The following is a 16,272-nucleotide window of genomic DNA, read 5'->3' on the forward strand; positions in this document are numbered from 1 at the left end:
TTCCTCCTCTGTTCCAATAAAAATCAGCTCTGCTAAGTCAGAACATGACCACAGCCTGTCAAAAGGGACTTGTCTCCCAGCTCGATTAGTTAACCAGTGTAATTGCCAAACATCTCCCTTACCATTGGTTTTCTGTTTTTATATCAAATTGCAGCTTAAAACACCAGTCAGTTCTACGCATTTTTGGTATTTTATATGTTGAGAGTTATTAACTACATGGACTTAGATGCATGCAAGCCACCTAAAAAACTCAGGCAGGCAGAAGTTGCTGATGGCAGAGGTGAAACTGCTGACACCTTTGACAGAGAATATTTTTTAAAAACCTAAACAGGAGCAGATGGATGGCAGCACCTGCTTAAATACACTTAAATACACTGTAACCACTCAGTTTTAGGTGGCTGTTAAACCAATGAATTTCTGCAAAATCCAAGAAGGATACTGTAAAATAACCTGTATATTTATTTTGTATTGTGAAGTTATAATGTTGTGTCTCCCCCCCGCCCCCTTTTTTTTATTTTTAACTCAGAAAGCATAGTACATGGGGATTACTTACTTTGGAATTTAAGTAAACAAATTCTTAATACAGCCCTTTTATCAAAACAAGTAGTAGTAACAGAAGCTAGATAACTGCAAAGACATTAAGATGCTAAAACGTTTATTCTGGTGAATCCTGGTACTTTGTGGGTTTTGGTTCTAAGAGTGCTTTTGTAATCCTTATAAACAGAACTGCTTTGAAACAAAAGTGCCCATAATGAAGAAATAAAATACAGACTGGCATCCCTACTGTACACCCACTTCAAAGCATCTCTAGGAGCAGACTGTTCTCTTCCAGACTTATAGCTGCTATTACACAAAGCCTTTCCTTCTCAGTGTTTTGCAATTAAAAAATAAAAGATTAATTATTAAATCTAGCTTTTGCTGCTTCATCCTTTTAATCATTCATTGAAAGTAACTCAAGCTTCATGAGTTTGAAGCAAATATTCTTCAATGCCACACACCAATATAAATCTCAGAACAGGCATCACAATAACAAGAAGAAAAAAAAATCAGGATTCAGAAAAACTAGAAAAAAAAGTTGTATTTTTTCACATGTTCAGGTGCACAGTTACAATAAAATGTCCACAACTTAGTTTTCAAAGTAAAAAACAAGCTTTATTAGTGCACAAAATTACACACTGTAAAATTAACCAAAGCTAGCTTTCTAAAGCAAAATAATTAAAAACATTGCTGGAAAAAGTAACTTTGTTTCAGTTGAATCTGCTGAACTCTAAGTAGTATTCCTCCTTTGCACTAAAGGAAATTATATGATATTTTAAAAACATAGAGGATTTGATGTTTCCTTTTTCAGGAAAGGAGAAGGAGAATGCTGGGTGAAGGGGACATATAGGAAATTGAGGGACAGAATAAATCCGAAGGCAGGACAGCAATCAGTGGTGTATCTGAAGTAGTCATCACCTCTCATGAGGTTGTGGTCAACTACACAAAAATAGTGCTCTGAATTCAAGGTACTCAGAGACAGGGGAACTGGAAATCGTTTAACATAGCTCGGTATGTTTGCTCCGCACATTGCTCCATAGATTCAGGGGATTTTAAAAATACATACAAAAAAAATAAAAATCCTCTCAAACACATCAACTATGGTTGTTTGCAAATTAATACATTTATTGATGTGAAAATATTCATAGTCATTTAAGCTATTCAACACAAATATTATAAAATAAAATATTGAAGCATCAAAATTAAACATACCAAATTGTGTAAAACAGAACCAGAAGTACTAATATCAGTGGAAAGTGACCAAGCATAGTACTTTCCCAGAAATTTTTTCAATTCAAACTTATAAAATGTCCTTTAAATGGCTACGTAAAATCTCCAGAAGACATCATTCTAAAGCAATATTTATTATTTTTTTAAATGTCATATGAACTATTGAAAAAACAACATATCATGAAAAGCAGACAGTGAAACAAATAGGGATTTTTCATCTCTCTTCGGTCATTTGAACCAGGATTTGAGTATACATAGTTCATGCACAAAGCCACTTCTACTGCATCACAACATTCATTACTGGGACTGGCTGAACACTGGAGGCAAAAATGTTGCAGCTGCTTCAGCAAGCACTTGGACTGCAGACCAAGCAGTATGCATTTAGTACCATTAGTATTCACAAAGTTATTTCTTAGCAATTTAGTCAAACAGAATATGTGGTCAAACCACTCCTTAATTAGATGACTAATTCCGATGGTCAAACAATAATATCCAGCAGAACACTTACATCTGAAGACCAGAAAGACTGCTCTCACAAATGAGCTGAGTAGCCAAAATGATCAAAATGTACTTGGAAAAAATAAAAAATAATAAATCTAGCATAATTATTTTTAAAGGGCTAATGTCATAACAGTAGAAGAGTAACACAGCTCAGCTGGCTCCATTAATTTCTTGCAGGTTGATTCCAGATGGCGAAGGGTTTCTATCCTGCTCACCACCTCTGCATCCTAGCAAAAACTGAGCACATACCTGGGAGCATCTCTCTATCCGTCTGCCACCCGTGCACCCCTGCCTTCTGAGGGACCAGCCTGGCTCCTGGACCAGGCTGCTGCTGTTTTCACCAACAGCAGGACCTGAGCTGGCGACAGCACAGGTGTGGCCCCACGCTCACATCCATGAGTCACTGCTGTATGACGGCTGCCACCGAGCATCACGGCAGCCTCAGAACCCAAACCTCTTCCTACAGTTAACGAGAAGGAGCTGCCCAGTCACCAAGTGTAACCACATGCTTCTCCTAAGTTGAGCACAATTTTCTCTGATCCTGTAGCAATGTTCTTGCTGTCTTCTTTGGCAATTCAGTTGCATGAGAAGAAATCAATGGTTGGCAGCTTTATCAAATTAACTCCAGTGTTTCCTCCACTGCAAACAGTGAGGGTACAGTACACAAAATAGCACTCAAAGTCCAGTTCAAAAGGAAAACTTTAAAAAAACAAAACAAACAAACAAAAAACACTATAATATTCAGCTTTCTCAGGGTGAAAATGGCCTGGCCAAACATGACATGACTACAGCTAGGTGGACGCAGCCATAATCCTGTCTCTCCAGTGCACAAAATGAGAGTACAAAGTGTTTCTATAAATACTGGAAAGAGTTTCTATTATTGGAGTACCGCAAAATACAGACTGAACAAGGTGTCATAAGTTAGCTTGGACTTAGACCTTTTGTATTGCTCAAGAATGCATTGATAAGTACTTCAACCACTTCCAGTTAGAGAAAGAAAAAAGAAAAAAGCTTACTGGAGAAACAAAAATGATAACAGTACCTTAAGAGCAAACATACCTGGATCCACTGAAATCTATTTCCTGCTCTGGGACAAGGAGTCCCTTCCATGTCACTATGGGATGGGCAGCTGTTTTCTTCCTACTTTTAAGTCCCTGATCTTCCTAAATGAGGTAGCTGGGAGCCGGCACCGGGAGAGCTGCCAGCCTGGAACAGTCAGCTGAGCCCTGACTCACCGCCAGCCCCTGCCCTGCTGCCAGAAGCATCCGGTCCTCAGCACCAGATTTAGGAAGCCCAGATAGGTACAAAGCTCTTTGCCTTGTGGGCATTGCAAGGTTTCAGATGACAGCATGAGAGAAATAAGTGTTTTGTTTGTTTGTTTCACTCAGCTCAAATTAAAAATGCAGATAGCAGGTGACAAAGGGTGTTGGCTGAGTACTGCCCTAGGGATGGGTGAAAAGCAGCAGGGGAAAGTCAACAGGACCTGTAATTAAACCACAAAGAAATTCTTGGTCTCAACGTCATCTTAGTCACTGTCATGGACACAGCAAAATGAAAATGAGCACACAGCTCACTAAGCTACTGTCCAGATTGGTCACAACTACTTATCAAGATCCACTGGAAAGGAAGGGAAGAGAGAAAAATACCTGGAGGTCTTGTCTTGAGAGACCAGACCCTGTATCAAGCACAGGACACCTATGCCTCTCACACTCTACCTGCACTCCTTGTTCTGGGGAGAAGAAAGGTGTTTTAGGTACCTTTTCCCACTTCCTTTCTCCTGTCCAGGAGACATGAAGCTGGCCACGACCTTGTGGTGTATCTCCCAATTCCTTACAGAGGATTTGTGTGCTGCAGCGAGCACAGTAACACCCACATAAAAGAATGAATGAGGGAAAGCAGCTGTGCACAGAGTCCCTGTATGGACAGGGCCCGGATACGGTCGCACACTCATCCAAACCCACGCTATGATCCTTCCCAAAGGGCCCATCTTCTTACCTCCCCCTTCCCCAGTTCCAGGAAGCCCATGGCCTACGGCCCCATACACCCTCTTAAAAAGAGCTCCTCTCCCCTCCTCATAAATCCATGGCTATCTTCAGTGCCCAATGACAGACTTAAATCCTAAATAAAGATTACAGCTGAAACCAGTGACTTCACTAAGCCAACACAAAAATATTTGAATGATCTGTTAGGCTAGATAAAAATCCCTCAGAGAAAAGACTCTACACCTTCCTACTTCCCTGTCAGTACCACAGATGCTTAACTTGCTCCCAGCTGAAAAAAAGGTTATTCCCGCAACAGCAGCAAGTGTCAGATGGGCCATGGACACAGCTGAACAAAAGTGCAGGCATCACTTCAAGACTTCTAGACCAAAGGCAACACCACTCAGCTCCACCTTAGAGACGTCCCAGTTCCACTTGTACACATCATCCCTATGAAAGGTTATCCTCACTGCTATTAAAAAAAAAAAAAAGGCTATATCTTAACAAGGATGCCTTATTCCTCCCTCCTCAGCACTGGATTCGCTATGGACCCTCTCTAATTCATATCTCAGTGTCTCATTTTCCCAGCCTGTAAAAAAGCTGGAACAGTCCTGCTTGTTCTCACCACAGGCTGGCATTAGAGCTCCTCTGTCAATGGTTAAAACAATTTGGGGTGAAACTCAGTATGGAAACATCCTTTTATTTTAGTGCAGCATTCAAAACAATTAGTTCTTCATCATTCAAAAACAAATTCAGCTTGATTACAAATGATATAAGCAGTACTAAAAACACTATATCCAGGTCAGAAGTTCTCTCCTTCAATACAAAACTCAAAAAAAGTTATCTACTGTAGAATCTGTCACCAAACTTTTACTATACTCTGAAAGATGTTAGAAGCAATGTGCTTCATTACTTTTGGGGAAAAAAAATAAATAATCTGAACACCTATAAAGGAAGTCCTTAGGATTGAGGTTGTATACTCACAGCTCACATTTTCATTATCTGAGAGGAAACAGATTCTGAAGTTCTACAAAATACAGCCAATATTAATGTTTTAAGTTCCCCCAAAGTCATCTTTTACAAGACACTTCATTTCCAATAAGTTATAAATGGTCAAAGGGCTAACAGTCTGATATCTATCAATAGTGTATGACACGTAGTCATTTTTCATAACATACTTTGACTAATGATAATTGATACCAAAATAGCAAATAACACATTCTTTCATAGCTAATAATACATTCTTTCAGAACTCCACCACAAATAAAAATATTTTAAACACACAGTCAGGTATTACTGACACTCAAGATGCTGCTTGACTTCTTCCCTAAATGACAAATAACTTTGCATAGCAGTAAAGAGGTGTCGTCTTCTTATGAGTTAGGTATTGTGTGAAGTTCCTCACTGAGTTTTCCAAGGGCGTTAACCAAGAATTCCTTCACTTAATAAGTAAACGTTTACCTTGCAAATTCATTGCATTACAATCTTACAATGACGAATGTCACTGTAAAAGTGGAGAAGAAAATCAAAGTTTGGCTGCTCACTGTAGCAGTGTTAGTATAACTCAAGGAATCATGAATTTAGTATTAACAAAACATGAAATCACTGCATATTTCAACGTAAAGAACTTAATTGTCTAGATATTTGCCTTGTAAACTAAAGAGGTCTTTTCAAAACCTCTAAGGCTGAGGTCAATTTTATTATGTTGTGATATCACAAATTACAAGGACTTTTAAGAGGAAAATCCATTGCCATTTTTTTAAGAGTGCAATTCCTAAAAATAAAGAAACCCCTCCCTCCATGAAAAAATGGTAATTTAAATTTTCAAAGCAGACCAGAAAACAGAATTCCTTGTGAAATGAATACAATGTACAGGATTACTTTGTCCAGACTGCTTTGAAAAATCCCAGTGCACACAATGTAGGAACCCTCTGGATAATGTAAGCCAAGCACATGAAATCACTAACATGTATTGTGCTGGCATCCCTTAGCGTTTAACCTATTAAACACCTATCGAACTTGTCAAAGGGATTTTCTAAAGAGATTTTTTGTAAGCACTGGGGCATAAGCTTCCTATGTACACCACAAAGTTCATCTCACAATTTCTATCAACAGCACACAGTCACGCTGTTACTTCAACAGCAAATGTAGCATGTAACACCCACGTATGGAGCAATTTGGAGCACCAAGTGGAAGGTTGTGCATGTCCTGGAAGTAACAGGAAGACAGGACACGTATACCCAAAGCTTAGCTATGCCAGGCCACCCGGGTTCTAGGTACAAAACCAGTAGGCTAAAGGGCTGGTTAAAAGAGGCTTGTGAACTACTGACCTCACCTGAGCAATTTTTAGGAAAATCCCAGAGTAGACAGCAGATGTTCAAACCAAAGGTGAAGTGTCAGAACAGCAATAGATTTCAAGAACTCCTCACACTTGCAATAACCCAAGGGATAAAACCCCATCTTTAAAATAAATTATAAACAGTGCCTGCAAGGTTTGGCTGATTTTTCTGATTCAATAATGAGAGTTTCTTTGCCAGCAAAGAGTGGAAATGAGCCCAGGGAAGAGAGAACAGAGAAAGTGATCCCCCCGCGCCACACACACACACAGATGGAGCACACGGAAGTGCAGAAAGAAACAAATCAGAGGGAGGGAACGGGGGAAGTTGACTGGCTTACAGATGCTTGAGTAATTTTATTTTCCATACCAATAACAAATTAAACATTTTCAGATAAACATGTTTTTTAAAGTAATGGGGAAAAAATCTTTATGACTGATGATTTTTCTAATGACTTTCTATGACTTTCTAATTTTCCAAATAATAGAATCCATTAAGCAATGAACTAGTTTAAAATAAGATGTTATGTTTCTAACTGGTCACACAATAGTGTTCTGTTTTTAAGACAATGTGAGTAAGAATAATAACTAAGTAGAAAGAGTTCTGGTCTGGATTTCTTTGGGCCTCTTCTCAAAACATGAATAAGATGAAGCAGTTTAACACCTGTAGGAGAATGTTGGTTTTTTAAGCACAAAGAAAATATCAGTAAGAACTATATGAAAAATTCTTACACATGAGAAGGAAAAGTCAATAGCATTATTTAAATGAGGAAAACTATGGGACAAGAAATAAGACAGAATGAGATCACTTTTGCAACACACAACTGTAACAACTTGAGTGTTTGATCTACTTGCTTTAATATTTTGCATCTGCTAGCAGTCAATATTTCACGATTGACCACATAATGAAGCAGGTGATCCTGGTGACCTTTGCTAAGAACGTCAGAAACTCCCTTCCTAACCCTGCTGAGGGATCAGCATGAAAACCAAAGAATGACACCCTCCCTGTTTAAAAACTGAAATCTTTGAGTGGTGCTTACAGAAGAGCATTATAAAACTCTGCAGGTGTACGAACGCCTTGCCAGCATCCTGAACTTTACTCTTCCTTTTCTTGGAAGGAATTTGTGTTTCCTTATTTGCTGTATTTTTCTGCATTTCATCTCTATTAATTATTAGCTGTAACCAGCTGCACATCCGTCCAAACAGGCAGGTGCCAAAGCCCATGGATTCCTGAGGCACTCTCAGGAGCACGTAATCCTACTCAACACAATTCAAGCCTATCAATAAGATGTCAGCTGTATCAGATCCCTATTTATCAACAATTAAGCCTACAGAGAAAGTAGCCATCGGCCCTCCCTTGCCTGAAATGCTTTTTGGCTACAGAAGACAAAGCACAGACACAGCACTGTGTTACACACTGTACATTGCACAGCTGCTGTATGGTAGCAAGGGCTCTCAATTGAGCCGTGGAAAGGACGCTGACAGGGATTAAATTGGATGGGTATTAGGAGCTTGGTAATGAACACGATGCCTCGCCACACGCCCAGTTTCAAACAGGGCAGCATTTGCCATAGAAGCCAGAATTGCAGGTTTGCTTTGACCTAACCGTAGTGCAATGGAGGAGTGAAATTTAAATTATGCCAGCAGGAAAGTGGCTATTCTGAAATACTCCGTGAAATCACGGAGTGTGATTCAGCCCTACATGCCTGTCTTTCTGACTAGTACATGTCTCTGAATAAGCGACTGCAAGGAGGAGAGCAGCAGCAAGTGGCACAATGCCAGCCTTGACAAGCAGGTCCCACTCCAAGGGTTCCTCTCCTTACAAGAGAACAGCAGGTAATTCATCAGGCAGCTGCCTGGTTACTTAACACATACTGCCCACACAATACAAGAAAACGGGTTAGGTACAGAGGAAACAGACATGGGTTTTGTGTCTCAAAAAAAAAAAGAGAAAAAAACAACAACCCACATACACCATCACAAACATATACAGCTGTGGCTCGATACACAGTTGATTCAGTGAAGTGGCAATCTGCAACGACTGCCCTGCAAACCCAAAACTGTCATCCCACACTAAAAAACAAAACTGAAAGACACTGTTCTCCTTTCATATTGCCCAGTGAAATCTCATATTGTGCAACTTCATCACAGCAGTGTCTGAAAAGATGAATGGAAATTGGTTTGATGTATGTTTGGTAATTAAGTATTAAAAATTAAATACAAACAAATGTAACCTCTAGCTCATTGCTCCTTGTAATCCTGTATTTAATACTAGATGACTGAATGCTATTTGGTTACACAGGGTACTATACAGAGCTTTCAGGGAAAAAACTGTTTGTGAATAATAAATACCAGAAAGCAGCTTTTAAAAACTTTTCCCTCTAAAGAAATCTTCCCAAACTCAGTAGAAAACACTAAGAAACGCTGCATGGCTTACAGTAAGTCATTACAACTCACTTACCAAAAGGATTGCCAAAGAAAAAAAAAAGTTAATTCTCCTAGGAAATCCATTTATAGCCTAGGCTGCATTAAACAGAAATCCTGTAGGTAAAGAAACTGGCAACAGTCAATTATAGTAAACACTCTGAGTTTTACATTTTCTATATGTCAACTGATCTTTCATCTAGAGTTTCAAAATAAATAAAATGGAAGAAATTTCCACCTCCAGAAGGCACCAAGGAGTATTTCAGATTCTGCTACAATAGCTACAATATAAATTGAGGCACCATAATAAAGCCTTCATTGTTTTATCTGCTAAGACTGTAGTACTTGACAATTGGGTTTCTAGCAATTTCAACATTTTGCTATCTATCACATCGTTATTGGATCAGCCATTACAGTTTTGAACCTTCATCAAGTATTGCAGCAATTAACAGCAATTACAAACCTCTTCGGTTCACACTGTACCCTACCCTGTTCACAGATCCACATTTCCAGGAACAAAATAGCCCTGCACACCTGATAAAAAAGTAAACCAGGTACTAGAACATTACTTGCAACTCCTCATGGACAATACCAAGCAGAAGAAACTGAATATTTTATTCGGCAGTAATGATGCTGGCTCATGCTGCTAATTCATCATAAAAGTTGCACATTCAGTCAGTCACAGGTATTAACAGAAATACATTATTCATCTAGTTCTGAGTGAGAAACTACAGATAACACAAGACTACACAAAGATAACACAGACCGATCAGCATTTCTGCTTAAAATTTATCATGGTGCTGAAGTACTGTTGTTAGGATTATTTTATTTTATTTTTTTGGAAATATTTGTAAAAGTCCAAGGAAAAGAACCTGTTTAAAACAAAAATAAAAGAAAGCTACTTCATCCTCTACATCAGTACAGTCTAGAAAAGCATTTCATTCCTTAGACAGCTCTGCTACCTCTCCAAATACCCACTCTGTGAGCCTGGCATACTCTGCCAATGCCTTTCAATGCTCTCCATGTTCACCCCCACATATGTAAGCAGGAAGGGAAAGAGTTTTCCCCTCTGCTCTCCTGCCAATTCCCTCTGTTCAGGCCCAACTTGTGAAGTTCGAAAAACTCAAATCAGAAGCCAGCACGCTCCATGAGAGTACTGCTGCACTCCTTAGCCAGCCCCAGCCATTTGCTTAGGAAGGCTTTTCTGAGCTACTTCTGCTCAACAACTGTGTGGAAGGACACCTATTTGTCCAAGGGCTTGCAGATAAAGGTTTTTCACTTGCTGAGTGGTGCACAACTTTTAGTCTTTACTAGGTCAAATGGCGAAGGACTGAATGCTTGCTCTTTGCCTGCAGCTGATTTACAGATACTGCGTGTTTATAATCCAAAGTCGAAGCAGGCATTCAAATGAGTACCAGATCTTAATAACCATATTTTAACACTACTAAGGATTTTAAAGGAAGATAACAAGGTATTGTCAGCTCTAAAGCAATTGCACTCCCCAGCTAAGTTCTCTGATTAAACACATGCAAGAAAAACAATACACTTCAAGGGGGAAAAAAAGAGCATGTATTGACTCCTTCTGCCAGCCGTATTTTCTTAACATAATCCAACATCAATCAATCTCTTCACTCAGTGTGCAATTCACACCATCTCCATGTGGAACACATTAATGAGTTGCTATTTAAAAAAAAATAATCTGTATTTATCAGGTGCACAGCAATAACGGGTTCTGGTATACACAGTACTATTTTCTATATATTGAAGAAAAACTATGACATTCTTCTCTCACCACACAAGAATGGGCACTTCATTTCAAAGATACTGTGCTAGCATTGAGTGACAAATACAAGCTTACAAAGCCAGTCTGGTTGTTTTTTTGTTTCAGTGTTGTGTTTTATCCTTTCTCTGTACTTCTGCCAGAACTGAATTTAGTGTTAATTAAAGTGCTGATTTGGCACTTACGCTAAGGATGCAGCAGTGAGGCAGCTGTGCTGTTGTCCAGTGATGCTCAGAGACCACAATGATAAAACAGAGAACAAGAAGCTTGTACCAGAGCCTCCTGAGCTGCTGAAGAAACATGTGTGGACTTAACCCACTGCATGAAGCCTCCCATAAGTGTGGGACTGTCCGTGGACAACATTTACCTGACCACTGATAAAAGGTATCCTTTGCGGCTAGAGACCATGCCAGATCCCTGAGACTAGAAATAACATATGACCCTCCTATTATGAAATAGGAGATTTTTCAGTGGCAGAGGAGGCTGTACTGTTTTGGCCCTCCAAAGGAGGCTGTCCCTTCTAAAAAGAAATGATATAATAAAAATTACATGCTTTGCTAAACATTTGGTATTTTGTGGTGAGTAAAATTCAGTTGGTAACAAATGTTTTTCCATAGATCTATGCACGTACCACAGCACAAGCCCAGTCCTCCCACTATAGTCTTGGTGAGGAAGAAACTGGAGAGAAGGAAAACATCAGAAGCTACCTGCGGATAAGACCAGAAGGCTGCAATCCAATAATCAGCTGGGTATCATACCCACTATGCAACTTACTAAGACCATTATTAAGCACCAAAGCCCTTACATTAAGTTATGAGAACAATGAATGCAGTCAGTGAGTGGCCATTTGTTGTTCTCAAATGTTGCCACAAATGCATTTTGCAAAGCAGCCTTAGCAGACATACTCCCCCCTCCTCTAGGTACAAACAAAATAAGAAATGATGCATGTGCACTGGGGCAAAAAGGAAGCATTGACTCATTTTGCTGATTTGAATAAGCCACTTCTCCTCCTCTTTAGTTCATCCCTCTGAAGAACGCTGATCTACCCCAATGCTACAAACAAATAAGAAAGAGCTGATGATAGAGGTTCATCAAAGTGTCAGGACAAAAAAACGGGCAGCCAGCACTGCATATGGTTTCTAGAAAGCTAACCACAGTTCATCTCCCCATTAGTTTATACAACCTACTTCTGAACACCTATCCGTATGTCAGCACAAAAATACTGCTTGCAGCCACTTAGCTCTCCTCTCCCCAGGCTACAGCATGGCACAACATAGGAAACTGCAAGGGTATCCCAGAGCCCAACCCAGGACACTTCACTTTGCTTTTTTGCCCTCCCTTTTTTTGGCAAACAGCACCCAGATACTGCCCTGGTGTTACCAGGTCTCCTGATAATGTGAAATTCACACTTTAAAGAGCCCACTGACAGATGGATTCAATTTAAAACATGTTTACGAACAGCTGCTGCTGATCACAGGCTTGTAAAGCGAACCCATTCATCACAACATATTTCAAAAGAATGAACTGAAACGGAACAAATGAATTCAAAGAAGTAGGGGAGGTGCAGCATTAGCCTTGGAGAATACGTCAGTTGGTAAGAAAACATGAACATGGTACTGCTATTAATTTATTCCTGTGAATGCTGGCTCCACTCTATTAGCGGCATTCTCCAGATTCTCAGAATGCCAGGTGAGAATCTCGAATAATGTGTTAGAAGACATAATTAAATATCTCCTCACTGAAGGAAGTTTTTAACTAAGCGAGCCACTGAAAGGAGCTGACAGTGTGTTTAAATTGTGCCGGTGGAAGCCTGAAGATGACAAGCTTCAAAACACTGTGGGAGGGAGAGGAGGTCACCTCCCCAGGTGCTCTCAACCAGCACGAAGTCCTGTCGAGTCTGCACGGGGCCACGTGCTCGGCCTTCCTCGGCTTCACTTTGAGTACTAGAAAAGGTGTTACTGTTTCTGCAAAGTCTTCATCTTCCTCTGTGATTCTCTACTATTGCTTCAGTCAAGATACAAGACAATCTTCAAAGCATTTAGCCTCACAAGTGAAACCACCAAGCATGATTCTTCCTATTTAAGAGATGAGGAGCTGACACAGAACTGAATAATTCACACTTAATGTGAATTTTTTCTTAATTCAGGAATTTTTTCTTAAATTTTCTTTTTCCTTAATTCAGGAATTATGCAGCACAATTAGACACTTTAACTTCACTGTGTTTGTCATGGCCACTGGATCATCCCCAGTGACTCAGTTTTTCCTAGGCACTTCCTAGAAGTTACATACGGAGCAACTTTGCCAACTCTGGGAACACAGGCAATGCACAGGGAAAGAAATTCTCTGAGAGCTGCCTCAGGTGGGAATTCATTCCTACCAGCTCCACTGGGTTTTCTAGTGGGGGAAAACGTACAGATCATAGAAGCAGACATGTATTTTGCTGAAAAAATGCTTGTTATTCTCAGCATAGCAGCAATGCTATAGAACTTGAAATCAATCAAAATTTCCAGGCCCTTCTTGAAAGCATTTCTTTACCTACAAGTAATATTCATAACATCTTCAGATAACTGTACCACCAAACTATACTGGTAACAGTGAGACTTCATTGAAATTTTAAAGCACACACACCTCGTGTAAAATACTTCTACATGTATTCTAATTTGCACTTTTGTATCAGAATGCAGTTACCTTAGATTTTCATATATTAATGAAAAATAATCATATATTTTGAACTGCAGTGAATTTCATATTTGGTTGTAGTATTTATTGATAAAAGGAGGTTAAGAAGAAACAATACTTACATGCAGGCAATTCCTAGTTCTTTTCCTCTCTCAGTACAGAAAATGTAATCTTTGAAACACTAGGGGAAAAAAATAAAACCACCTTTCAGATAAATAGCATTTCCCTCTTTCCTTCCGCAGAGCACCCTTGTTAGTGTATTCCCATCTCTGCTAGCCTTACTCATGCCCAGGTAATGAAGCTCAGTGTCACCAGCTTGCGCAAGTGGGGCGTATCAGCTGGCCTGCAACTCCCCCGTCCATGCACACCTCCCTGACATCGCCCAGCCCCTGCTAGTAATAGAAGTAATGCAACGCACTGTATATGAGCGCTGAGTGAAGATCGTGTCAACGACTAGCTCTACGACAACAGCTTTGTTTCTTGACTCATCCTGGGGAGCAGGAGGACCGCTGCCTGAACGCATGCTCTGGTGTCGTGTGACAGGCAGCTTGTTTCACACAGGAGAAGTAAGTCAGCCGTGCACACTTGCCCTCAGGCCCTCCATGAAGGCTACTCATTGCCACAGCAGCCTCCCAAAACATGGGTGGGCACCAGTCCTGAGAGCTGCCTTCCTCAGGGAGTGAGGAGGAAGGTTGCTTCCCCGCCTGCGCCCCGCAGGGGGCTTGCTTGCTTGCTTTTGTTTTGATGTAATTGGATCTCATTGCTAATTTAATTTTCATCAGCTCAGCATGCATGCCCAAAGCAGAGAATGGACAGGGTTACACGTTAAACAAAAACATCTTTTTTACAGCCCCGGTTACGAGGGATGGGAAGAACCAGCTCATGTGCAACCCCTCCTTGCCACATGGCTGGGCAAACGTCACACGCTTACACATACCTACTGACACCTCACCTTCCCTATGTACTAGAAATAGCTGCTGGAAAGTAAACACCACACCTGTAAGCAAAACCCAAACCTGTTTAACTACCATTTCTTCCTTCTCCTCAACCCCCCTCCTGCTGCTCCTTTTCTTCACATCCACTTTCCCTCCCCGGGAGCTTAATGGCTCTGGGTAGGTTAAGAAAGTCTGACCTAGACGGTAAAAATAACTGTTAACTCAGCAGAAATGAAAAGTGGAGTGTCTCTTCTCTCCCTGAGCCTAGAAGGAACAAACCAAAACCTTTCCCCAAGTCACCGCAGGAAAGAGATTATGAGCGTTTCTAAACCTTTCCAGCCACAAAGCACGAGATGAAACACTGTCAGTAATGACAAGCTGTCGACACCCTGCAAGCAGCGGGTCTCTCACTTGCAATACCAATCCTTCACCTGCAGCAGGGCACATGGGAGGCAGCACCTGCACCGCATTCGAAGATGGCTCTTGTAATGCCCACATTTCCCTATTTCTCCAAAGGCAAATCCTCCACCCCCCCCCCCCACCCCATGAACGGCCAGGTCTTGAATGTCTTGATGGGAGAAAGCCCTCCCTACCTTTAGGATCTAAAACAGAGCATAAACATGTGTTTTGAAACACAGGATCAAAAGGAGAAAAAAAAAAAAAAGAACAAAAATAACCACACACATATTGGTTCTTAGGAATATTTTTTAAAACACAAAATAAAGGTGATTGGAGCAGTTAAGAGGAGGTTAAATCTCACTCCCATCAGGAATTAAGTTCTATTTTGCTGTGATGAAGCATTCAAAAAATACTCAACTAGCTTCAGCGATTCCATGGAGCCAAGCAAAACATATGCTAACAAAATTGTTTTGATTTGTTCAAATCAACTGCTTAAGCTAATATTTTTGTAACATTTCAAAGTATTCATTGATAGCTGACTGTTACCGACTTGCAGGCTTATGAAGGGTTTGGTGTTTCTGTCACTGTGTTTCAGCACGTCAACAACAATCAGCACCTGTGGTGAACTGAGGCAGGAGGTTCATTTACCTGATTCTTCAATATTTGTATTAGCCAATCACCTTGATTTAATACCGCTCTGACACAAAAGGATGCATAAAATTAAGAAAAAAGCTTTATGAATACAAAAACATGATCAATAAAAAAAAAAGTTTTTGAGAAAGTTTTGAGAAAACTCAGGTTACAAATAAAGATTACAACTGAGTGGGATTTAAAGCAGAAAGCAAAACAGCCTAACCCAAAGTGCAGGACACTCACCACGTATGCTGCAGTTGAAGCTCTAGGCCCACAGCATTACTACTGCTCTCAGGGAAGGAAGAAACTACATTTGAACTCACACACATTTCTAAAGTGCAATCACAGGCAAACCTATTCATAGCACCCAGTGATTTACGTCATGGTGTAATCACTACTTGACGTGATAAGCAGGCGTTGGCTGACTCGATTTTTATTTGTGCAATGAGTTTTCAACGTACCTTCCTGATGATCTTGGTCTTCAAAAGAAATAACTTCACACAGAGATGCTTTCCCACTCCTCCCATAGGGGAGCAAAGATTTTTGCCCTCTCCCCCATTCAAGCTGGCATTTGGGCTTGGGAAACAGACTGGGATCAGACGTGAGAGCCAGCAGCTACTCATGATCATGAGACCTTCCTTACCAAGACACAGACATGCTTCCACTGAGCTGCACAAGAATAATTTTATCTACTTGAAAGGATTAGGCTTCTGTAAAATTCATGGTCTCGTACTTCTAATAATTGAAAATACTGAAAAGTTTTTTATTTATTGCTGAAAAGAAAGCGCATCTACCCAAGTGACAGCAGTTTTAAATAAAAGCACGTCACTTCAATTGCTA

At 40.3% G+C, this 16,272-nt stretch overlaps 1 protein-coding gene across 8 annotated transcripts in view; it reads right to left on the minus strand.

Annotated features, from left to right (window-relative positions):
- The window catches only part of EPS8 (EGFR pathway substrate 8, signaling adaptor), a 134,147-nt gene that overhangs the window by 82,105 nt on the left and 35,770 nt on the right, over positions 1 to 16,272 (minus strand). For 4 of the 8 annotated variants that reach the window (XM_083831208.1, XM_083831209.1, XM_083831205.1 and 1 more), the window contains exon 2: positions 13,588 to 13,646. The exons of the other annotated variants lie outside the window; for them this stretch is intronic. The gene's annotated coding sequence lies outside the window, so the exon portion shown is untranslated. The remainder of the gene's footprint in view (positions 1 to 13,587; positions 13,647 to 16,272) is intronic. 8 annotated transcript variants of the gene reach the window in all.

The sequence above is a fragment of the Anser anser genome (assembly GCF_964211835.1).
Source record: "Anser anser genome assembly, chromosome: 1".
Taxonomy (NCBI): domain Eukaryota; kingdom Metazoa; phylum Chordata; class Aves; order Anseriformes; family Anatidae; genus Anser; species Anser anser.